We start from the raw sequence: 26,814 nt of genomic DNA, 5'->3' as shown, positions 1-26,814 counted from the left end.
AACATTGAGTGGCTGCTGCCAACATACTGACTCAACTCTAGCCACTTTAATAATGGAAAAATTGATGTGATAAATGTATCACTAGCCACTTTAAACAATGCCACTTTATATAATGTTACATACCCTACATTACTCATCTCATATGTATATACTGTACTCTATACCATCTACTGCAACTTGCCTATGCCGTTCGGCCATCACTCATTCATATATTTTTATGTACATATTCTTATTCATTCCTTTACACTTGTGTGTATAAAGTAGTTGTTGTGAAATTGTTAGGTTAGATTACTTGTTAGATATTACTGCATGGTTGGAACTAGAAGCACAAGCATTTCGCTACACTCGCATTAAAATCTGCTAACCATGTGTATGTGACAAATAAAATTTGATTTGATGAGATATTCTGTAAAGTGTCAGCCAATTAAAAATGCCCTATTACTAGGGTATTCAAATACAAATTCACTTTAATTGTATGCTAACTCTGTTAGCCACCCTGTGCGATCAATGAACCAACAGCATCGCCTAGGCCAATACGTGGATAGAAAGTTTGGAGTGTAGCATATGGTAACCAGTCCACACTCAAAGGCGAGTACTAGAATGTGTTTCATTTTGGAGTATAGGCTAGACCAATTATGTACCAAAGACATCTTAAATCAGTTTTATTTTATGTTTTTCTGCCATGTGTAATATGTGGTAGGCTATGTATTGTATAACAGCACAATTATTTGGGGCGGGGGGGCTTGGGGTCATATATAGGCCTATCCATAAGCTCTAATATGCGTATGGGTGTTTTGAATTAGACCGTAGAAAGCACTGTCCATTTCGTTGCGCTAGAATTTGAAACAACATCCACAGTGACCATGTTTTCCACTCAGTTTCAACTGTTGAACTTCTTTCTTCAAATTGATCAATCACAGTGAGGTGAGTTTTAAAAGCACATACTATTTTGATGATAAGTGTTTGATGTGATTTTCAATTGTATTTGCATTGATGTCAGAGTGGTTAAAGCAGGGGTGTCAAACTCATTCCATGGAGGGCCTATTTTCTCCTGTTTTTACTGTATTTAAAATATATATATATATTAAGCACTTGACAACCAGGTGAGGGGAGTTCCTTACTAATCAGTGACCTTAATTCATCAATCAAGTACAAGGGAGGAGCGAAAACTCACAGACACTCAGCCCTCTGTGGAATGAGTTTGACACCTGTGGGTTACAGGGACAATAGAGCGCTGAGGATCAGGCCATTAGCGACCTGGTGGTCGTTAGCGAATTGGGTACTACCAACGCATGTCCAGAGTGCACAGGAGAGGAGATTACCGGGACTCAACGGTCACGTGGAATTTTACTGACTCATGACTCATGACTGCCTGTGTGGCAGTAATACTGTCACCGCAACAGCCCTACTTGTGCATCATTCATTAAATACTTAAAGTTGAAGTCAAAAAGTTGACAAAATATTCTTGAAAGACCCCGAAAACTTTGGCTAAACTCTTTTGGCTCCCTCATTGGTTCATGTAAACTTCTCGAAGCTCGAGTCTGTCTGAGCTTGGACCAGCTGTACTGTTGCTTCTAACACTTCCTTTATGTCCCTTATCAGACACACAAATAGAAAGAGTGTTAACATGGCATCTGTGGAGGGGGGCCAGATATTAGCAGTGGATATGATGAAAGGAAGGCTGCAGTACATTAAACCATTTTGGTCTCTCCTCCTCTCTCTACTCTCTGGGCTAGATGTTTTAACAGCAAGCCATTTCAGGTCATTATATAGCGCTGTAAAATAAACAGCTGCTCCCATTCCACTTTGTTGAATAGGTTAAATAGTGACATGGTGCAAACAGCAGCTCTTTCGTCATGGCGTAATTGAACAACATGAGACGCCGGTGGTCGGTGTAATAGTGGCTTGGCAAAGCTTTCCGTTGTGTTCATTGCTTTTTGTTTCCAATTAGCAACCACTCATGCAGCAGCAGCCAACACTATTTTAGAGGAACAGGCCCAGCAATTGAATTAAAAGCCTGACCCACTGATGAACGGAAATAAATCAATGGGTTTCAGAGGACACACCAACAGAGACTAGGTGGAAACGAGCTGGCTATTGTCACTCTCACGTGGCTATTGAATGAACTAGACCTCAGGGGTCTTTAACTTTTTCTGGACAAGGAAGCCCCTCCCACACACACCGGCGACCCATGGACCCGATCATGTATTAGCAAAAAAATATAATGTTCACGTCTTGTCTTATCATCAGGTTTCCCAGGCTGTAATTCCCACCTGCTTTAAGGAGACCACCATTGTCCCAGTGCCCAAGAAATACAAGGTGATATGCTCAAATGAAAATCGCCGCTGTTGCGCTCACCTCGGTCATCACAAAGTGCTCTGAGACGCTGGTCGTCACCGATATCAAGGCCAGCATGCCAGGCACACTAAACCCACTCCTATTTGCCTACTGCTCTAACAGATCCAAGGAAGATGCCATTTCCATTGCAATTTACATGACCGGAACACCTAAAGTACCAGTGAAAAGTTTGGACACACCTACTCATACCCGGGTTTTTCATTATTTTTTGTATTTTCTACATTCTATAATAATAGTGAAGACATCAAAACTATGAAATAACACATATGGAATCATGTAGTAACCAAAAAAGTGTTAAACAAATCGAAATATAATTTATATTTGAGATTCTTCAAAGTAGCCACCCTTTGCTTTGATGACAGCTTTGCACACTCTTGGCATTCTCTCAACCAGCTTCATCATGTAGTCACCTGGAATGCATATCAATTAACAGGTGTGCCTTGTTAAAAGTTAATTTGTGGAATTTCTTTCCTTCTGAATGTGTTTGAGTCAATTAGTTGCGTTGTGACAAGGTAGTGTTGGTATACAGACGATTTGGTAAAATACCATATTATGGCAAGAACAGCTCAAATAAGCAAAGAGAAATGACAGTCCATCAATACTTTAAGACATGAAGGTCAGTCAATCCGGCAAATGTCAAGAACTTATTTTGAAAGCTATTGAAGTAGTCCTTGTGCATAGAGTTGAATGGTTTGTTAAACTTTGAAATCAATGTTTTTTTGTTTGGCATACAATTACAGTAGAATTAACGCTAATATTCACTGCATTGACCACTACATACATTTCGAAATCTCCTGTTGTCAACGGAAAAAGGGCAACATAGGATTGTAGTTCTTGGCTTTCCTGCCTTGTCAAAAGTTTCCATATCTTATTAAGGTTCCACACAGCGTAACTAAGACTCTGAAAGCAGCTTAACTGCTTAAAACAGGGCGAAAAAAGCATCTTCCTCTCTTAGTCTTCCCTTATTCACACTGTGGGTATAAGGAGACTCACAAGAGCCTCTGTTCATCCCCATGCCTTTATTTTCACAAATCCCCACTGGCCTAATCCACTTACTTTAGACATGTGCTAGCTTTACTCGATTTGATTGGTGAGGCCATATATTTCTACAGGAAATCTATGGTCTATAATCTCAATGCTGAGCAAGAAACAAAGCTCACTATTAAAACACAAAACGTGTTTATTTGAGAGATTATTGTTTTTAATTTCTTGATGTAAATGGTAGAGAAACAGCCTTTTTCTTGTCTGTTGAGTTATCGTACGTGACGTGACTGTCCCAAAATGTGTAGGTTGTATTTGCGTTCGGCTAAGTGGAAATAAGTATCCTGTGCTCTATCATTCTCGAACGCTACCAAGTCAGGCTGCAGGTAGGTAGCCTAGTGGTTAGAGTGTTGGCCCAACAACCGAAAGGTTGCTGGATCGAATCCCTGAGCTGACAAGGTAAAAATCTGTTCTGCTCCTGAACAAAGCAGTTAACCCACTGTTCCCCGGTAGGCCATCATTGTAAATAAGAATTTGTTCTCAACTGACTTGCCTAGTTAAATAAAGGTTAAAAAAATATAAAACATTTTATAGGGCACTATTGATCTACTATGTGCTGCACCAAACTCCCAATACAGCCTGTTATCTTTCCTCCATTGTCTCTGACTGGCTCTTAGGAAGTATCTCTCTTTCTCTCCCGTTAAAACCCCAGGTGTTTCTTTTTGGGTCTGTCTTACCGCCGTGGTCCCTGAAGGTGTCCAACCACGGTTTAGCAAGAACAGCAATAGACAGTGTGAGGATGTGTTTGAAGCAGACAGCATAGTAATGAATACCCAAGCACTAGGAGTTTGAGTCCTGTTAATTCCCCCCCTAAAAATAAGCCATTCCCTTGTGGGTAGCCAAACTTGGCATTGTAGTCACATTCTCCCAGCACAGTCAATCCCAGAAGATTCTATTCACAAAAATGCAAATAGATGCAGGGAGAAATACATTATCTGTGATAAATCATATTTCTTGAAAATTATGCTTAGCAATACAGTACATCTCTGTGAGCTCACTAAGCAATGCTTACCCACGGAACAGCTTCTGAATCCTTGTGAGCTGAAAAATTCTCTTAGTCTTTGTTTTATTGCAACATTTACAAGCAAAGCAAAACTGTACTCGAGAGCAGCACACTCGTAGAGGGACCAGTTTCTGATGTAAAAATAGTGAGGTAATGGAAATCTATTTTTCGGACTTGTCAGGAAGGGTTCTACAGTGAAGTCAAGAAGCGCGCAACTGTCCTCTTCATAAATCTTAGCCAAAATAAATGTCAGGGAAAGCAGCATTGAAACTGAAGATGTGGCTAAATCCGACTAATTTATCTTGCCGGGCTTCTGCTTCTATTGTAGTGGGATGACCTTAAGGTCTTCATAAAACAGACAAAGGGTTAGAGATGTCTAAGGCCCACTAAATTACTTTCAAGACATACCAGTGGAGGAAGGTTGTGTGTGTGTGTGTGTGTGTGTGTGTGTGTGTGTGTGTGTGTGTGTGTGTGTGGTGTGTGTGTGTGTGTGTGTGTGTGTGTGTGGCACGTCCTGACCAATATTTAGGTATTATTTCTATTATATTTGGTCAGGACGTGGCAGAGGTATATTTGTTTTGTATTATGGGGTTTTGTGTGTGGTGTAGTGGGGTGTATTAGTTTGGTATAGGTTCTAGGTTTGTTTTTCTATGTGTAGTTTTGGGTGCTGGACTCTCAATTGGAGGCAGGTGTTTCTAGTTGCCTCTGATTGGGAGTCCCATAAGTAGGTGTGTGTTTGTTTGGTTTTCGTGGGTAGTTGTTTTTGCACTGCGTGTTGTGTGCCTGCAAAACTGTTCCTGTCGTATATATTGTTTGAATTGTTAAGTGGATGCTCTACTCCTTTATTTTAATTAAAGATGAGTATTCACATACCTGCTGCGCCTTGGTCCATTTCTACAGAAGACAGCCGTTACAGAGTGTGTGTGTGTGTGTGTGTGTGTGTGTGTGTGTGTGGGGGGGGGGGGGGGGGGGATGTGTCGGGGGGGGGGAGTGTGGTGTGATGTGTGATGTGTGTGATGTGTTGAGGTGTCAGAGGTGAACATTTGGTCGTAATGGATGACTGCTGCCCAGTACTTTTTTTATTTTTTATTATCTCCCTCCTTCCCTTTGAATTGGAGGAAACACTGACAATTATTAATACAAGTTGTGCAAACTTTGGATCCTCGGGGGAGAATTCTTTGACTTTTAATGTCCCTCGTTTAATAAATTACAGCCCCCTTCTTGACAGGGACAATTCTTAACCCCCAGTCTGCACCAACGTCTGGGATACTGTCATTTTTCAGGAGCTGGTGACAGCCTTAGCCTGCACTGAAGTTTACTTTGTAATTTGCTGACATTTCTCCTTTCCCCCCCTCATTCTTCCCCTGCCTCCTGCTTACAGATGTGACCAACTGTTCCACAATAGGTAAGACTCATTTTGCTATTTTTCCAACTTAATCCTCAACACTGAAAAGTTTTTATATATTGATCTGCTTTATTATTGTAAAAAGATTTTGGTTTCTATCTAATTAATTGTTGGCATCATTTCTAATCCCCCTTATTTTAATTTTGTACTTTTTTTACCCTCCCCCGATTGGAGTAAACTAACGGACAATATGTCTTCTACTGCTACTTACAGCTATTTTCTCTCACATATACAGTACATGTAGTTAACTAATTATACATACTGTATATTCATAATATCCTCTTTCTGCAAGTGCTGGATTTTCACCCACAGTGGCCAGTCCACCATTCATTCATTCTGATCTGAACTCCAACCCTCCGATGTCCACAGATTAACCCATCTTCCAAGTATAATACCATTTTGCTATTTCCTTTTGCAAACAGTGAGATATGTTTTAAGGGATCTCATTGGGGTCCACCTGTGTTTCCTGAATGCCCAAGTAAAGGAGGGAGTAGGGGCGCGGCTGCGTAGATCCTGCTGTTTGCTCAGGAAGGTATGCAACGCTTTGCAATCCTTCCCTTCGTATTCCCACGTGTGAGTGCGCCGACTTACACAAGCTAGCTATTTCTGGCAGCCGGGTTGTGAGCTCTGCGCCATAAATTTGAAATGTATTCAAATGAGAGTCAAATGGCCCAGATTGTTCAAAGAGGATCTTGCAGTGTTGACTCTAGCAGGGAGCTGCGGTGTCTGTTTCCTAAGACAGAAACTATAGTAAGGGGCCCGGGCCAGGGAGAGAGATCTATCTCTGCCACCACTGGTGGTGAACATGTTCCCTGCCTCAGCTCCCTTTGTCCTCTCTACCACAAACCTCCATGTCACGACAGGAAGGCGCGATCGCCGTGGCGATGACAGCTCTACGAGGACATCTTAGAATTGCGCTCAAAAATATCTATTATGACGCAGTTCATGGCCACTGAATATCTCAAGCTAGTGGGTGCACCACACTTCAAGGAAGTGGTGTTTCGAAAGGATATTGTAACTTGTAAACCACAACATGGTAGACCGTGTCATGTCATTGTCACATCATGAGGGGCGACACACCACAAATATTTCAATTACTTTCAAGGTCAAATTTCATTATTTTCTATCATTTTGAAATACATAATATAATTGAATTGTAGAGTATGTCAAGTGGGGTCCGCAATTATTGACACCCATGATAAAGATGGCCGATAATGACTGTATAACATAAAGAATTCATATATATATATCCACTATATATATATATATATATATATGATTTTAAACTAATAGAAATAATCAGATTATGATGTGATACTGTACTCATGTTCCAGAGTATCACGTCATACAGTACAATAGGAAGTAGTACAGTAGTGTAAACTTTAACTATGGTCCCTGTTGACCAGACATCGACTACAGTGGAGATAAGACAGCCATCCACTCAGCCGTGACTATCGCTCACTGGGATGACACAATTTGCCTGTTGACTAAACAGTATGGGTACACTCACTCAGCCTGGTTCCTCGGTGCATACAGCCCAGCAACAGAATAAAAGGCTACACCGGTATGGTAGGGGTCAGATACATGATTGAATCCCCCATAGCAGGGCCCTAAACCTGGACCGCATGAGCCATCAACACCCCTATTGCTCACAGCAAGGTTGTTTAGAGGGGGAAATCAATCACCTCATCCACAAGGTAGGAGGGAGGGAGGGAGGGAGTGGTCAGCGGAGCAAAATTTGGAAATGAACGGTCACTACCTTCCCATAGCATGCTAACCTATTTTTAGCTTAGCCCCCCTTAATAATACATGTTAAATGCTCTCTTCAAATTAGCATTCCTGCAATAAGCATTAGCATCCAAATAAGCTTGAATGTAAACATTTAAGGAGAGAAGTCACCTCATGTGGTAATTGAAAACAACGCCTCTCCGCCTGCCACTGGTAACCAGTCGGAGCATCTGCGAGAAATGTTCTGGTTCAGCCCTCATTGTTTGAGAGGCAGGCAGCAGTGAGCGACTGACTGACTGCTCGGAGGAGAAAACCCCTGGCTAGCCGGGAATAATAAGTACCCGCGGGAGGCCGACAGATGGACATTTACAGAGAGCCTTGCTGGTAGACTGAGAATCTGTCAAACAGCACGCCAGGCATCTGCGGGTGTTGCGTCTCCAGATTCACGTCCACTATGACAGAAAGATAGGAGTCCTCTTTGGTGAACTGAGCAGGAATGAAGCCCAATGGTCTTTATTTATGCCCTGTTTTCCATGATTAAAGGTTAGAGACAAATATACATTTTGCTCATTATTACGGATACGTGTTTTGGACGCTTGTGCCATATTGAGAATAATTCATAATGCACTAATTGATTGATTAATAATGATAATCATCTGAATAGTTACATGATGGGAGGAGGAACTAGAGCGTTTGATACAAAATGTAATTGTGTTAAAATTGGGACAATGTAATCCTTTATACTAACAAAACAATGTAGTAATGTTGTTTGGGCATAGTTACTGAGGATGTGTAACCATGTACCATGTACTTATTAACCTGTACAGACCTCTTTCAACTGATCATTCATTGACTTATCCTCTATGGGCTAGGTGGGACGCTTGCGTGGGACGCTTGCGTCCCACCTACTCAACAGCCACTTTAAGCCTGTGGCGCGATTTTCAAAACCTTAAAAATCCTATTACTTCAATTTCTCAAACATATGACTATTTTACAGCTATTTAAAGACAAGACTCTCGTTAATCTAACCACACTGTCCGATTTCAAAAAGGCTTTACAACGAAAGCAAAACATTAGATTATGTCAGCAGAGTACCAAGCCAGAAATAATCAGACACCCATTTTTCAAGCCAGCATATAATGTCACCAAAACCCAGAAGACAGCTAAATGCAGCACTCACCTTTGATGATCTTCATCAGATGACAACCCTAGGACATTATGTTATACAATACATGCATGTTTTGTTCAATCAAGTTCATATTTATATCAAAAACCAGCTTTTTACATTAGCATGTGACGTTCAGAACTAGCATACCCCCCGCAAACTTCCGGGGAATTCGCTAACATTTTACTAAATTACTCACGATAAACGTTCACAAAAAGCATAACAATTATTTTAAGAATTATAGATACAGACCTCCTCTATGCACTCGATATGTCCGATTTTAAAATAGCTTTTTGGTGAAAGCACATTTTGCAATATTCTAAGTACATAGCCCAGGCATCACGGGCTCGCTATTTAGACACCCGGCAAGTTTAGCACTCACCATAATCATATTTACTATTATAAAAGTTTGATTACCTTTTGTTGTCTTCGTCAGAATGCACTCCCAAGACTGCTACTTCAATAACAAATGTTGGTTTGGTCCAAAATAATCCATCGTTATATCCGAATAGCGAAATTCGTGACCAAAAATGTCTAAATATTCCATTACCGTACTTCGAAGCATGTCAACCGCTGTTTAAAATTAATTTTTACGCCATTTTTCTCGTAGAAAAGCGATAATATTCCGACAGGGAATCTCCTTTTCGGCAAACAGAGGAAAAAAATCACAAAGGCGGGGGCGGTCGGGTCACGCGCATAAGCCCAGAGTCCCTTGATCGGCCACTTGAGAAAGGCGATAATGTGTTTCAGCCTGGGGCTGGAATGACGACATTCTGTTTTTTCCCGGGCTCTGAGAGCCTATGGAAGACGTGGGAAGTGTCACGTTAAAGCAGAGATCCTTAGTAAAAGATAGAGATGGAAAAGAAGTTCAAGAAATGGTCAGACAGGCCACTTCCTGTAAAGGAATCTCTCAGGTTTTGACCTGCCATTTGAGTTCTGTTATACTCACAGACACCATTCAAACAGTTTTAGAAACGTTAGGGTGTTTTCTATCCATATGTAATAAGTATATGCATATTCTAGTTACTGGGTAGGAGTGGTGTGTTACAGCCTGAATTAAAAATTGATTAAATAAATAAATAAATCACCCATCGACACAATACCCCATAATGACAAAGTTATTTTTTTTTAGAGAAATGTTTGCAAATGTATTGAAATTAAATGCAGAAATATGCCATTTACAATAGTATTCACACCCCTGAGTCAACACTTTTTAGAAGCACCTTTGGTAGTGATTACAGCTGTGCGTCTTTCTGGGTAAGTCTCTATGAGCTCTGTACATCTGAATTGTACAATATTTGCCCATTATTATTTTTTAAATACTTCAAGCTCTGTCAAGTTCATTGTTGATCATTGCTAGAGAGCCATTTCCATGTCTTGCCATTGATTAAAGCCGATTTAAGCCAAAACTTTAACTAGGCCACTCAGGAACATTCAATGTCATCTTGGTAAGCAACTCCAGTGTATATTTGGCCTTGTGTTTTAGGTTAAAGGTGAATTAATCTCCCGGTGTCTGTTGGAAAGCAGACTGGACCAGGTTTCCTCTAGGATTTTGCGTATGCTTATAGCTGTCTTCAGTTTCTTTTTATCTGAAAAAAATGCCCTAGTTCTTGCAGATGACAAGCATACACATAACATGATGCAGCCACCACCATGCTAGAAAATATGAAGAGTGGTACTCAGTGATGTGTTGTTGAATTTGTCCCAAACATAACAAAAAGTAATTTTTTTGCCACAATTGTTGCAGTATTACTTAAGAGCCTTTTTGGAAACATGGTGCATGTTTTGGAATATTTTTATTCCGTACAGGCTTCCTTCTTTTCACTCTTGTCATTTAGGTTACTATTGTGGAGTAACTACAATGTTGTTGATCCATCCTCAGTTTTCTCATATCACAACCATTAAACTCTTTAACTGTTTTATGGTGAATTCCCTGAGCAGTTTCCTTCCTCTACGGCAACCGAGTTTGGAAGGACAGCTGTATCTTTCTAATGACTGGGTGTATTAATACGACCATCTAAAGTGTAATTAATAACTTCACCATGCTCAAAGGGATATTCACCATCTGCTTTTTTTTTTACTCATCTACCAATTGGTGCCCTTCTTTACGAGGCATTCAAAAACATTCCTAGTCTTCTGTGCTTGAAATTCACTACTCGGTTTAGGGACCTTACGGATAATTGTATGTGTGGGGTACAGGGATGGGTTAGTCATTAACAAATCATGTTAACCACTATTATTGAACACGGAATGAGTCCATGCAACTTATTATGTAATTTGTTAAGCATATTTTTACTCCTGAACTTATTTAGGCTTGCCATAGCAAGACATTTCAACTTTTAATTATTTATTCATTTCCAAAATGGTCGACAGGGTATTGTGTGTAGATCAGTGACACAAAATCTAAATGTAATACATTTTAATTTCAGGCTGTAACACATCAATGTGGAAAAAGTAAAGGGGTCTGAATACTTTCTGAAGGCACTTCTGGTCTTGTAGAAACAGTAATTTTCAGTGTAAGGTCTGTCATTTTGAAGCAAAAAATACATCCCTGTATCAATCTCACTCGACTTTCAATTATTACAAGTTAGTTGTAATCTTTTCATTGACGTTTACTGTGTTTGTCCATGGGGGAAGTTTGATAGAGATGTCAGGAGTTTGGGTATGTCCTTGAGCAGACAGTTCCAAATATATCTCTGCCAATGAGTCACACACACCAGGTGATGCTCCAGAATTTTCATCATCATGGAAGCGTACTGTCCCGTTTCACTCGTCTCTCCTTTATTTCCACCATCTGCACTTGTGTCTCCTCCCAACACTCTATACCAAGTCAAAAGAATGCGCCTGTCTTTGCCTAACCCTTGAAGCTCCATCCTTTGAAAACACATCGAAAATGTCTGGCATTCAAAAGGCCTACTACTTTTTTCATATGCACTTCAATGAGAAGCTAAAGGAAAGAATGGCAATGAGGTGAGAGTACAGAGAATTCCTCTTTGTTTGCCCCACAGTGAGTGAAAATAGCACCTTCAGTTCTTTAGACAAGCTGCACGACGGTTATTATTGTATTATGCCTTGCAGGCCTTTCATTCAGATAGAAACTGTGGCATGCTTGATCAGTGTTTCAGCAAGCGGTGGCAAAGGAAAAGTGATTGTCGGCTGCCGGGATAAGCAAACACCATTACATTGTAAAATTCTATAAATAGGTGACAGATGCGATTTACAAATGGTGCGTTTCTCTATTGTGTGTCGGGAGCTGTTTGCGCACCGAATATCTCAGTGAAAGGTCATTCTTAACCACTTAATGTTCAAATTTATGTAACATCGTTCTGGAATGAAAATGACTTCAAAATGGTACTGTTTTCAGGAGTAGGTGCCACAGGTAGATAACTGCCATTAGAGTTTCTACCGATGGGGTGATCCTTCACGAAACCAGGACAATTTTTATTTTTTATCATGAAATGGAATCCACAGAATGTTCCTCTGGAGGAAGGATTGTTATATTTGACATTTGTATCTAAAAGCATAATTGAGAAATGATGAATCAAAGTTGGCATATTTATGACATTTTGACTTTACCCAGGCCTCCTTTAAGGCTCATCTATAGATGCTACGAAGCACAAATTGGTGTCAGATGAAGCTTTACTGCTTAATCTGTAATATGAGTAGTATTTTGTTTTCAATAACAATTTTCTTACATTATTTTATGAATATTGAAAAATGTAAACATTCATATTTAGAACACCATTTTTGATTTGGCTAGTTGTTCAATATATTGTTGAACATAATATACTCTAAGTATCATGACACAAGGCGAGACCCAGATGCAGACACAGGAGGCAGATGGTTGGAGTCTTACAATGTTTATTAATCCAAAAGGCGTAGGCAAGAGAATGGTCGTGGACAGGCAAAAGGTCAAAACCAGATCAGAGTCCAGGAGGTACAGAGTGGCAGACAGGTTCATGGTCAAGGCAGGCAGAATGGTCAAGCAGGCGGGTACAGAGTCCAGAAACAGGCAAGGATCAAAACCGGGAGGACTAGAAAAAGGAGAAGAGCAAATAACAGGAGAACGGGAAAAACGCTGGTTGACTTGGAAAAACATACAAGACGAACTGGCACAGAGAGACAGGAAACACATTTTCATGTGTCGCTGGAGGGGGTGGAGACAATCACAAGGACAAGTGAAACAGATCAGGGTGAGACACTAAGTGCATATAAAGTTCCGGATTGGGATCTCTGCTAGTTTTAACTGGCATAAAATTTGTTTTAAATGTCATTATTTTAATGTATTGTTGAACATAATATACTGTACCGGCATATCAAAGTTCCAGAGAGGGATCTCAGCTAGTTTTAACTGGCATTAAATATGATTATGACACAGAGCGTCTCCACATTTGCCAGTTTATTAGGAGTGGTGGGATTCACACACCAACTGAAACTAAAATAAAAAATACAATTGGAAAAACTATTTAGTAAACTTAAAGAAAACAATTAAGAAAAAAATATATTATCTTTGACTGCAAAACGAAATAAAATAAAAAGCATAAATGATAAATTAAAATGTAAAAATATATATTTTTACTTCAGGCAAAAATCTAATGGGGTTAAATGTGCAATACAATCAGTAGCTAACAGGGAAGAAATCCAAGGGCGAGCGCAGAGCAGGAGTGTGAACAATAAGCGTGAGCAAACCCAACTTGAGCAGTGGTCGGTCAGAAAAGACAAAGCCCAATATGTGATTATTTTGAGTACATTAATTGCTAGAAAGGATAAAAGCATTGTGGTGTCAGAAGATGGCAGCATGTGTGGAACAGAGGTTCAACGGAAAAAACACAACCAACCTCAAAGTTAATCTGAACAGCACCCACAAATAATTTCAGGATAAAGACAAGGTGAGACACCTATAATTTTATTTGGGGATTTCGGTCAGGATTTGACTCCTGGTATCAAATGAACACACATAAGATGTGGAAAATGTGTAGAGAGGCAGGACATTTGCATAAAAACGGATATATTTTCTCTTCGGTCAATGGCATAGTGTGTGGAATTGCAGAAAATAATCTTAAAAGCTGCACATTTTTCTCTCTGTAAAAAAGAAGGGTGGGAACAGTTTGCGGTCACTGTGAGGTGGAGGTTTGTTACTACGCCAATAAATTACAATAACCATCCGGACCTTTGCCACCTAGGACATTTTTGTGAAGGACCATCTCAAATAGTACATGAGTACCTCTGCAATAGGCCTATAACACAAATGTCTCCTAGTCTTCCGTTTATAAGGCTACTTTCTGTCCCTTACACTGAAACTAAATCTGAAACGAAATAAAACTAAAACTGAAAAAAAAGTTATATAAAAAACGTCAAACTGAAACTGAATAAAAACTACTAAATCAGGTTTGAAAACTAACTGAAACTAGTCTGAATTTCAAATAAAAATGTAAAAAACGAATATAAATAACATCTATTAGAAAATCACAATTATAAGAACCTTGTCTCACACACACACACACCACACACACACACACACACACACACACACACACACACACACACACACATACACTTGTCCCCGCAAGTGGGGCTGCTGTTTTTAACAGATGGCTCGTCTTTAACTTTATCGGAAACGACGATGTCACCGGCAGACGCGATAAGTTGTCTCAGTGCCTGGGGAGAGCGTCATCCATCAGTAGCTAACAGCATATGGTGAAGGCACATTGAGGGCTCCCTCTCTGTTGTTCCTTCTATATCTTTCTCTGAGTGTATCTGGTCCTGCATCCAGGCCTCAGATCCACACTTCACAAGACAGAGAAAGGGAAGCACCAAGCACCGGATTCCAAGCTTTGGAGCTTTGGTCCCTTTGCCGGGATTTAATTACATTTTTTGCCAATGGGGAACTTTTAGAGAACACACTGAACTGAGCCAAAGTTATTTGCTGGACACAGTTTGTTGCGATGCCACAACCAGAATACAAAACCACGTCAAATTGTATTTGTTAAATTTTTTATTTGACCTTAATTTAACTAGGCAAGTCAGTTAAGAACTAATTATTATTTTCAATGACGGCCTAGGAACAGTTAACTGCCTTGTTCAGGGGCAGAATGACAGATTTTTACTTTGTCAGCTCGGGGATTCAATCTTGCAACCTTTTGGTTACTAGTCCAACGCTCTAACCACGTCTACCTGCGCCGAATACAACACCGTGAAATTCTTACTTACAAGCACTTAACCAACAATGCATGAAGCGAAAGTAAAAATTCTAATAAAAATTAACACAATAAAATAACAATATTGAGGCAGGTTAGTCGAGGTAATTTGTACATGTAGGTAGGTTTAAAGGGACTATGCATAGATGATAAACAGTGAGTAGCTGCAGAGGGGGGGGGGGTCAATGTAAATAGTCCGGTTGGCCATTTGATTTAATTGTTAAGTAGGCTTATGGCTTGGGGATAGAAGCTATTAAGGAGCCTTTTGGACCTAGATTTGGCGCTCCTGTACCGTGTGCAGTGCGGTAGCAGAGAGAACAGTTTATGACTTGGGTGACTGGAGTCTGGAGTCAATTTTTCAGGGCCTTCCTCTGACACCGCATGGTATATGCCGAGCAGTTGCCATACCATGCGGTGATGCAACCGGCAAGGATGCTCTCGATGGTGCAGCTGTAGAAATTTTGGAAGATCTGGGGACCCATGCCAAATCTTTTCAGTCTCCTGAGGGGGAAAATGTGTTGTTGTGCCCTCTTCATGACTGGCTTAGTGTGTTTGGACCATGATAGTTTGTTGGTGATGTGGGCACCAAGGAACTTGAAACTCTCGACCCGCTCCACTACAGCCCCGTTGATGTGAATGGGACCGTGTTCAGTCCTCCTTTTCCTGTAGTCCACGATCATCTCCTTTGTCTTGCTCACGTTGAGGGAGAGGTTGTTGTCCTGGCACCGCACTGCCAAGTCACTGATCTCCCCCTTATATACTGTCTCATCGTTGTCAGTGATCAGGCCTACCACTGTTGTGTCGTCAGCAAACATAATGATAGTCTTGGAGTGGTGCTAGGCATGGGTGAACAGGGAGGACAGGAGGGGACTATGCACGCACCCCTGAGTGGCACCAGCGTTGAGGATCAGCGCGCCAGATGTGTTGTTGTCTACCCTTATCACCTGGGGGCAGCACAGCAAGTCCAGGATCCAGTTGCAGAGGGAGATGCCCAGTCACAGGGTCCTTAGCTTAGCGATGGGCTTTGTGGGCACTATGGTGTTGAACGCTGAGCTGTAATCAATGAACAGCATTCTCACATAGAGTTGAAGTCGGAAGTTTATATATAAATACATTCAAACTCAGTTTTTCACAATTCTTGACATTTAATCCTAGTAAAAATTCCCTGTCTTAGGTCAGTTAGGATCACCACTTTATTTTAAGAATGTGAAATGTCAGAATAATAGGGTTAAAGGGACTATGTAGAGGGAATTGTTTATTTCATGTTTTATTTCGTTCATCACTTTCCCAGTGGGTTAGAAGTTTACATACACTCAATTAGTATTTGGTAGCATTGCCTTTAAATTGTTTAACTTGGGTCAAACGTTTCGGGTAAGCTTCCACAAGCTTCCCACAATAAGTTGGGTGAATTTTGGCCCATTCCTGGTGTAACTGAGTCAGGTTTGTACGCCTCCTTGCTCACATACGTTTTTTCAGTTCTGCCACACATTTTCGATAGGATTGAGGTGATGGCCACTCCAATACCTTGACTTTGTTGTCCTTAAGCGATTTTTCCACAACTTTGGAAGTATGCTTGGGGTCATTGTCCATTTGGAAAACCCATTTGCGACCAAGCTTTAACTTCCTTACTGATGTCTTGAGATGTTGCTTCAATATATCCACATAATTTTCCTCCCTCATGATGGCATCTATTTTGTGAAGTGCACCAGTCCCTGCTGCAGCAAAGCACCCCCACAACATGATGCTGCCACCCCCGTGCTTCACGGTTGGGATGGTGTTCTTCGTCTTGCAAGCATCCCCCTTTTTCCTCCAAACATAATGATTGACATTATGGCCAAACAGTTCTATTTTTGTTTCATCAGACCAGAGGACATTTCTCCAAAAGGTACAATCTTTGTCCCAATGTGCAGTTGCAAACTGTAGTCTGGTTTTTTTTATGGGGGTTTTGGAGCAGTGGCTTCTTCCTTGCTGAGCGGCCTTTCAGGTTATGACGATATAGGACTCATTTTACTGTAGATTTAGATACGTTTGTACCTGTGTTCTCCAGCATCTTCACAAGGTCCTTTGCTGTCAATCTGGGATTGATTTGCACTTTTCGCACCAAAGTACGATCTTCTCTAGGAAACAGAATGCTTCTCTTTCCTGAGCGGTATGACGGCTGCGTGGTCCCATGGTGTTTATACTTGCGTAGTATTGTTTGTACAGATGAATGTGGTACCTTCAGGCATTTAGGAATTGCTCCCAAGGATGAACCAGACTTGTAGAGGTCTACAATTGTTTTTCTGAAGTCTTGGCCGATTTCTTTTGATTTTCCCATGATATCAAGCAAAGAGGCACTGAGTTTGAAGGTAGGCCTTGAAATACATCCCCGGGTACACCTCCAATTGACTCAAATTATGTCAATTAGCCTATCAGAAGCTTCTAAAGCCATGACATAATTTTCTGGAATTTTCCAAGCTGTTTAAAGGCACAGTCAACTTAGTGTATGTAAACTTCTGACCCACTAGAATTGTGATACAGTGAATTATAAGTGAAATAATCTGTCTGTAAACAATTGTTGGAAAAATTACTTGTATCATGCACAACGTAGATGTCCTAACCCACTTGCCAAAACTATAGTTTGTTAACAAGAACTTTTTGGAGTGGTTGAAAAATGAGTTTTAGTGACTCCAACCTAAGTGTATGTAAACTTCCAACTTCAACTGTAGGTGTTCCTTTTGTCCAGGTGGGAAAGGGCAGTGTAGAGTGCGATTGAGATTGCGGCATCTGTGGATCTTTTGGGGCAGTATTGGAATTGGAGTGGGTCTAGGGTTTCTGGGATGATGGTGTTGATGTGAGCCATGACCAGCCTTTCAAATCACTTCCTGGCTACCGACGTGAGTGCTACGGGGCGGTAGTCATTTAGGCAGGTTACCTTCACTTTCTTGGGCACAGGGACTATGGTGTTCTGCTTGAAACATATAGGTATTACAGACTTGGTCAGGAAGAGGCTGATTGCTTCCTTCCCACTTATTGCATCACCATTAGGGAAGTATGCTGGTGTTGTTTACCATCATCCATTATGCATTTGATTTCATAGTGTGCAACATGGTTGATTCTTCCAAGTCGCTCTGTATTCCCAGACCCAAGGCATAAAATTGAAGTCGGCCCCACCTCAAACAGGCAACCTCTATCCCTCATGGTCACCCTGCCTCAGTATTCAAGGCCAGACACATTACAATGTAGGGCTGTGCTGTGTAACCCCCTAGGGTACCACCCACTCGGCACTGTAGCTTGAATTCCCTGACATAGATTACATTAACTCCCAATTTAGACTCATTGTCTTTAAACATGCCCGTAAGGCGCTGTTTTAATCACCACGCCGCTTTTAATGTTCCCTTCCTCCATTCCTCGCCACTTTTGTCGATGTGTCGTCTAGTCCACCCTCTGACTTGTCTTTTATGGTAAGTGTGTTTAATTATTTCATTTTCATTCATGCCATGTAAAGAACGTGCTCCAATCGAAATTGCTCTCCTTCCGATATGTCACAGCAAGGGTTCTCTAGCTCTTTAGTTTCCCAGCCATCTCTGTATTGTTTATCCAGAGTTTTTTAATTAGTCACATTAATTAACTGATCTTCAAAAGTAGTATTTCTTTGTGCCTTTATATTTCGGCCATTAAACCAAACAATGACAGTCAAAGATCTGACACAGAAAAAAATCTGTTGTGCAAAAGGCTGTGGCATTAGTTTTATATCATGCTGTTAATAAATTATGCAGACCAATGAAGTGACAAGACACGATATAGAGACAACAGTCACATTTCATTCAAGATTACTGACCAATCGTCCTCTCTGAGTGCAATAGCTGAAGGTCTACCAGACAGCCATGTTCAATCCTAATACTGTAAGCATAGCCTCATCTTTGGCATGTCTTTCTGACACATGAATACACACCAACAGTTTGCTGGCAGGACTTTGGAGGTTGACGACCGTTGGACGGAATCCACCCCTTGCTCCCTGAAGGTCAAATGTCAGAGGTTTTTGTGTTTCCCATCCATCTGCCATTCTGGCTCTGATTCTGGCACATAGGCTGGATGTTCTTTTGGCCAGGCGGAATGCTTCATGTGTGGCCAAGCAGAGACATTCTGGCTCCAATGATACCCCAGTCTGATGTGTTTTGCCTGTATATGTAACTTCTACTCCCAGCTTGGTCAAAGCCCGATGTAAGCCTAATCAACCTTAGTTTTGAAAACTGGTGTTTTTTTGTTTTTTTTGTTGAGATGTAGATGTGAAGGCTTTTTGTTGTTCATGGGTATCATTGCTTTTGAAAAATGTATTGCGGTACAGGGATCGTAGGCGAAAGTGGTCACCATTTACTGTAGTGGGTTAATATTTATCATATAAGCGTAATATAGAGACCTCACATGCGACCTGTGATCTTGTGATCCAGTGACCTCTATACCAGGCGGTGTCAGAAGATTTCAAAGACTCCAGCCACCCAAGCCATGGACTGTTCTCTCTGCTACCGGATGGCAAACGGTACCAGTGCACCAAGTCTGGAACCAACAGGACCCTGAACAGCTTTACCCCCAAACCATAACACTGCTTAACAAGACTGCTAAATAGCTAATCAAATAACAACCTTTTACTTCACTGACTGTGCACACACACTTGACTCTATCCACACACTCACACATACACTGAACAAAAATGTGAATGCACAATGTAAAGTGTTGGTCCCATGTTTCATGGGCTGAAATAAAAGATCCCAGACATTTTCCATTCACACAAAAAACATATCTCTCAAATTTGTTTACATCCCTGTTAGTTAGCATTTCTCCTTTGCAAAAATAATCCATCCACCTGGCAGGTGAGGCATATCAAGAAGCAGATTAAACAGCAGATTACTACACAGGCGCTCCTTGTGCTGGGGACAATAAAAAGCCAATGTAAAATGTGCAGTTTTGTCACACAAAACAATGCCACAGATGTTTCAAGTTTTGAGGGAGCGTGCAATTGGCATACTGACTGCAGTGTTGTCCACCAGAGCTTTTGCCAGATCATTTAATGTTAATTTCTCTACCATAAGGCGCCTCCAACGTCGTTTTGGAGAATTTGGCATACGTCCAACCGGCCTTACATCTGCAGACCATGTGTATGGGCAAGCCGTTTCTGACGTCTTCTATTGCCTGCATACACACCCATTGGGCATGTTTGAAATGCTCTGGATCGACATGTACGACAGTGTCTTCCAGTTCCCGCAAATATCCAGCAACTTCGCACAGCCATTGAAGAGGAGTGGGACAACATTCCACAGGCCACAATCAACAGCCAACTCTATGCGAAGGAGATGAGTCACACTGCATGAGGCAAATGGTGGTCAGACCAGATACTAACTGGTTTTCTGATCTACGCCACTACCTTTGTTTTAGGTATGTCATGACTGTCCTGGTGTGATCCAAATGGGCAGATCAGGTTTGCAGTGAATAAACTTCCACCAGACGCCATCTCACCCACAAAGGGAAGGAGGGAACTGGTGTGGGGGTTTTGACACCTCACACCCTGTCGTAAATTTAAGTTAGAAGAAGACTCTCTCCCTCCCTCTTCAAATGCGCATAGGAATGTGCATTTGTTTCACAGACAGTCTTCCCGCCGAAACTCTTTCTAATGCGAATACTGGAACAGTATTTCAAACATAAGTACATGGGGAATGGTCAGTGGGGAGCTCTAGAAAAATGTCATATTGGTTTTTATTTTGTGATGTCATGAAAAATGGTATGGATGAAATACTGTAACTTGGAAAGTAGATCCCCTTTATCTGTCAAGTTTTCATCCTTAACATTGTTTATGAAATATGAACAATTATGAAAGTACTTTTGTTAAGATAGGAATGTGATTTGAAGAGGTATGAGAGAATATATCTCCTATAAACTGTGCATAGTAAATAGCCACGCCCCGAGTGAGGTCAGAGAGCATGTCAGACTGATGGAACCGTCCCCTTTGACCAGAGTGCATAAAGGCTTGGGAGAGAAATCAACCTTCAGACCAGGAAACGTGGTACAGATGATTAGCTGTCTTGAGTCAAATATCTAGAAAAGCGAAGACTATCCTACTATGCTCATCACCAATGGGAACCATCGTCACAGCTGGCTAGCTATCTTCCGGAGTGAACAACAGTAGAAGACGGAAAAGGGGAGATACCTTTCGGACAATCAGAGCCATACCAGCTTGCCGCTGAAAGGCCAGCAACCTTCCTAAGGAGGGCTGCTTCCGACAGAGATAAACAACGATTTCTTATTCCAAACGGGCGGCAGTTTGTGTGCAACCTATATGATTATTGTGAGAATAGTTCTGAAATGTATAGACGATGTATCTTTTTCTCCCTCTCCATGTCGTTGTGTAGAAAGCCACTGTAAGGGTCCTGTGTGTAGCTGGTGTAGAGAGTCAGGCACAGGACAGCAGATATGAGTAATCAACGTTTTTTTACTCAAAAAGACAAATATACAACGTAACATAACGAGCCCACAAAGACGGACCGAATTACAATAAACAATCACTCACAAACACAGAGGGTTTGGGAAACAGAGGGTTAAATGGGAAACAGAGGGTTAAACAGAGGGTTAAATAATAAACAGAGGGTTAAATAATAAACAAGTAATTGGTTGAGTGAAGCAAGGTGTGTAAGACAGACAGAACAAATGGAAAATGAAAAGTGGATCGGCGGTGGCTAGAAAGCCGGTGACGTCGACCGCCGAACGCCGCCCGAACAAGGAGAGGGACCGACTTCGGCGGAAGTCGTGACAGTACCCCCCCTTGACGCGCGGCTCCAGCAGCGCACCGACACCGACCTCGGGGACGACCCGGAGGACGAGGCGCAGGGCGATCCGGATGGAGACGTGGAAATCCCGCAGCAACGAAGGGTCCAGGGCGTCCTCCACCGGCTTGAGGAGAGACACATGGAATGAGGGATTAATATGATAATCTGGGGGAAGCTGTAATCTGTAGCATACCTCGTTCAGTCTCCTCAGGACTTTAAATGGCCCCACAAACCGGGGACCCAGCTTCCGGCAGGGCAGGCGGAGGGGCAGGTTTCGGGTCGAGAGCCAGACCCGATCCCCTGGTGCGAACACCGGGGCCTCGCTGCGGTAGCGGTCGGCGCTCGCTTTTTGCTGCCTCACGGCCCGTTGTAGGTGCACATGGGCAGCGTCCCAGGTCTCCTCTGAGCGCTTAAACCATTTGTCCACTGCAGGAGCTTCGATCTGGCTCTGATGCCAAGGTGCTAGAACCGGCTGATACCCCAGTACGCACTGGAAAGGAGAGAGGTTAGTGGAGGAGTGGCGGAGTGAGTTTTGAGCCATCTCTGCCCAGGGGATGAACGCCGCCCACTCCCCCGGCCGGTCCTGGCAATATGACCGCAGAAACCTACCCACATCCTGGTTTACTCTCTCCACCTGCCCGTTACTCTCGGGGTGAAAACCTGAGGTGAGGCTGACCGAGATCCCCAGACGTTCCATGAATGCTCTCCAGACCCTGGACGTGAACTGGGGACCCCGATCAGAAACTATGTCCTCAGGCACCCCGTAGTGCCAGAAGACGTGTAAGAACAGGGCCTCTGCAGTCTGTAGGGCCGTAGGGAGACCGGGCAAAGGGAGGAGACGGCAGGATTTATTATACCGATCCACAATGACCAAAATCGTGGTGTTGGCCTGTGAGGGAGGAAGATCCGTCAGGAAGTCCACCGACAGGTGTGACCTCGGCCATTGTGGAACGGGTAGGGGTTGTAATTTCCCTCTGGGCAGGTGCCTGGGAGCCTTGCACTGGGTGCACACCGAGCAGGAGGAAACATAAACCCTCACATCCTTGGCCAAGGTGGGCCACCAGTACTTCCCACTAAGGCAACGCACCGTCCGACCGATGCCAGGATGACCAGAGAAGGGTGACGTATGGGCCCAATAGATCAAACAGTCGCGGACAGCAGACGGAACATATAGGCACCCAGCTGGACACTGGGGGGGAGTGGGCTCTGTGTGTAACGCCCGCTCGATGTACGCGTCCAGCTCGCACACCACCAATGCCACCAGGCAAGAGGCCGGAAGTATGGGAGTGTGATCCATGGACTGCTCCTCTGTGTCATACCTGCCTTAGCGTTCTGGGAACCTGGTCTGTAGGATAGAGTGAAAACAAAACGGGTAAAGAACATAGCCCACCTTGCCTGGCGAGGGTTCAGTCTCCTCCCCGCCCGGATGTACTCCAGATTGCGGTGGTCAGTCCAGATGAGAAAAGGGGGTTTAGCCCCCTCAAGGCAATATCTCCACTCCTTCAGAGCCTTGACAACAGTTCCCGGTCCCCCACATCATAGTTTCGCTCCGCCGGGCTAAGCTTCTTCGAAAAGAAAGCACGGTTTGGAGCTTTGGTGGTGTGCCCGAGCGCTGAGAGAGCACGGCTCCTATCCCAGCCTCGGACGTGTCCACCTCCACTATGAACGCCAAAGAGGGAGCCAGATGAACCAGCATGGGAGCTGAGGTAAACAGAGCCTTCAGGTGACCAAAAGCCCTGTCCGCCTCAACCGACTACAACAGCTGCACCGGCCCCCACTTCAGCAGTGAGGTAATGGGTGCTGCTACCTGACCAAAACCCCGGATAAACCTCCGGTAGTAGTTAGAAAACCCTAGAAACCGCTGCACTTCCTTTACCGTGGTGGTAGTCGGACAATTACGCACAGCTGAAATGCGGTCACTCTCCATCTGCGATACCCTAGGAAGGAGACGAACTGTTGGAAGAACAAACACTTCTCAGCCTTGACGGACAGGTCATGCTCCAACAGTCGACCAAGCACCCTGCGCACCAGGGACACATGCTCGGCGCGTGTAGCGGAGTATATCAGAATATCGTCGATATACACCACTACACCCTGCCCGTGCAGGTCCCGGAAAATCTCGTCAACAAAGGCCTGGAAGACTGATGGAGCATTCATCAACCCATACAGCATGACGAGGTACTCATAGTGCCCTGAGGTGGTACTAAATGCAGTCTTCCACTCGTCCCCCTCCCGGATACGCACCAGGTTTTAAGCGCTCCTGAGATCCAATTTTGTGAAGAAGCGTGCATTGACTCGATCGCACTGGCGATGAGAGGCAGCGGGTAGCTGTACCTCACAGTGATCTGATTGATACCTCAATAGTCAATACACGGGTGCAGACCCCCATCCTTCTTCTTCACAAAAAAGAAACTCGAGGAGGCAGGTGAAGTGGAGGGCCGAATGTATCCCTGCCCCAGGGATTCGGAGACATATGTTTCCATAGCCACCGTCTCCTCCTGTGACAGAGGATACACGTGACTCCTGGGAAGTGCTGCGTCTACCAGGAGATTTATCGCACAATCCCCCCATCAATGAGGTGGTAATTTAGTTGCCCTCTTCTTACAGAAGGCGAGAGCCAAATCGGCATATTCTGAGGGAATGCGCACGGTGGAGACCTGGTCTGGACTTTCCAACATAGTCGCACCGATGGAAACCCCCACACACCTCCCTGAGCACTCTTGTGACCACCCCTTGAGAGCCCTGTGTTGCCACGAAATAGTGGGGTCATGACAGGCCAACCAGGGTAAGCCCAGCACCACGGGAAACGCAGGAGAATCAATAAGGAAGAGACTGATTCTCTCCTCATGACCCTCCTGCGTAACCATGTCTAGTGGAGTGGGGGCCTCCCTAATCAGCCCTGACCCTAATGGTCGACTATCTAGGGCATGCACAGGGAAGGGCATATCCACAGGAACAAGGAGGATCCCTAAACTATAGGCAAATGAACGGTCAATAAAATTCCCAGCTGTGCCTGAATCTACTAGCGCCTTATGCTCGGAATGCGGGGAAAACTCAGGAAATGAAATAAACACATACATGTGAGCAACAGGGGGCTCTGGGTAAGCCTGGTGCCGACTCACCTGGGGTGACACGATAGTGCCCTGCCTGCTGCCTCGACTCCCTGAGGAACCCCCCCCCAGCACCGACCAGCAGTGTACCCTCTGCGGCCACAGATGGCGCAGGAAATGGCCCCTCCTCCGGTCACCCTAAGTGCAGCACCTCCCAGCTCCATGGAGCAGAGGTCCTGGGGGATGGAACTGACAGGCCCCGATCCGGACGTCCGTGGGCAGTCAGCAGGTTGTCCAGCCGGATGGAGAGGTCCACCAGCTGGTCCAATGTGAGGGTGGTGTCTTGGTAGGCCAACTCCCGACGGACGTCCTCGCGCAGACTGCACCGGTAGTGATCGATCAGGGCCCTGTCGTTCCATCCCGCGCTGGCTGCCAAGGTCCAAATGTCCAAGGTGAAATCCTGCGCGCTCCTCGTCCCCTGCCTCAGGTGGAACAGACGTAAACTCTGCGTAATGGTCCAACTCCGCATCTCCTTCGCTCCATATGGCGTTGGCCCACTCCAGGGCTTTGCCTGAGAGGCAGGAGACGAGGGCGGACACGCTCTCACACCCCGATGGAGCCGGGTGGATCGTCGCCTGGTTGAGCTCCAGCTGGAGTAGAAACCCCTGGCATCCGGCAGCCGTCCCATCATATTCCCTCGGGAGCGTGAGTCGAATCCCGCTGGGACCCGGTGAAGGAGGGGTGGACAGTGGGACCTGCTGTAGTGGGGCTGGTGGAGATGCTGGCAAACCTCCTCCTCTCTCCCAACGATCCATCGTCTGCAGCACGCGATCCATGGCGGTGCCCAGATGTTGCAACATGGTATCCTGCTGCTGAACGCGCTCCTCCACTGCAACAGGGAGGGCGTCTGCTCCTGCTGAGGGATTCTGTAAGGGTCCTGTGTGTAGCTGGTGTAGACAGTCAGGCGCAGGACAGCAGATATGAGTAATCAACGTTTTTTTACTCAAATAGACAAATATACAATGTAACATAACGAGCCCACAAAGATGGAACGAATTACAATAAACAATCACTCACAAACACAACATGGGAAACAGAGGGTTAAATAATAAACAAGTAATTGGTTGAGTGAAGTCAGGTGTGTAAGACAAAGACAGAACAAATGGAAAATGAAAAGTGGATTGGCGGTGGCTAGAAAGCCGGTGACGTCAACTACTGAACGCCGCCCGAACAAGGAGAGGGACCGACTTTGGCGGAAGTCATCACAGCCACATATTGTACAGGTTTGTTAGGGACCTTTGTCTCATTTATTAAGTGTGTATGTTATCCTGTTATTATTTAGTTATCTAGTAAATAAATCATTAATAATTGCAGATGCAGGAGGTTACGACTGTTCAGAATGATAAGAGGTAATGATTAATAAGATGACTGTTTATCGATGTAATAGATATATAACTTATAGAGTTTAATTCGGGAGATGGTAACTCTTTAAACAACCTCTTCGGCGGTGCCCCCAATTCCTAATTAGTTAATTGTTACATGATTAATTTAAATCGGGTAACAATTAAACATAGTTAATGGATTAAATAAATAACAGTTATCACGACAGGTATCTGTGACCAGCAGATGCAGACAGTGCATTCGGAATTTATTCAGACCCCTTGACTTTTTCCACATTTTGTTATGTTACAGCCTTATTCTAAAATGTATTAAATCGTTTTTTTCCCTCATCAATCTACACACAATACCCCATAATGACAAAGCAAAAACAGGTTTTAGAAATGTTTGCTAATTTAATATATTTTTTTAATGAAATATCACATTTACTTCAGTATTCAGACCCTTTACTCAGTACTTTGTTGAAGCACCTTTGGCAGTGATTACAGCGTTGCTTCACAGCTATTTTCAGGTCTCCAGAGACGCTCTGGAGCAGGATTTCATCAACGATCTCTCTATACTTTGCTCCATTCATCTTTCCCTCGATCCTGATTAGTCTCCCAGTTCCTGCAGCTGAAAAACATCCCCACAGCATGATGCTGCCACCACCAGGCTTCACCATACATATGGTGC

The 26,814-nt window shown here is 43.5% G+C and overlaps 1 protein-coding gene across 29 annotated transcripts in view; it reads left to right on the top strand.

Moving 5' to 3' along the window:
• Positions 1 to 26,814, top strand: part of LOC106608606 (receptor-type tyrosine-protein phosphatase delta) — a 643,701-nt gene that overhangs the window by 148,821 nt on the left and 468,066 nt on the right. For 28 of the 29 annotated variants that reach the window (XM_082977423.1, XM_045721669.2, XM_082977431.1 and 25 more), the window contains exon 4: positions 5,784 to 5,807. The gene's annotated coding sequence lies outside the window, so the exon portion shown is untranslated. Of the gene's footprint in view, positions 1 to 5,678; positions 5,808 to 26,814 lie in introns of those variants that run through there. The other variant, XM_082977422.1, reaches the window with a different exon arrangement.

Source organism: Salmo salar, chromosome 07 (genome assembly GCF_965601325.2).
Source record: "Salmo salar chromosome 07, fSalSal1, whole genome shotgun sequence".
In the NCBI taxonomy this organism is placed as follows: domain Eukaryota; kingdom Metazoa; phylum Chordata; class Actinopteri; order Salmoniformes; family Salmonidae; genus Salmo; species Salmo salar.
Note: the sequence above shows the minus strand (reverse complement) of the source record. Positions and strands in the feature narration are given on the sequence as shown.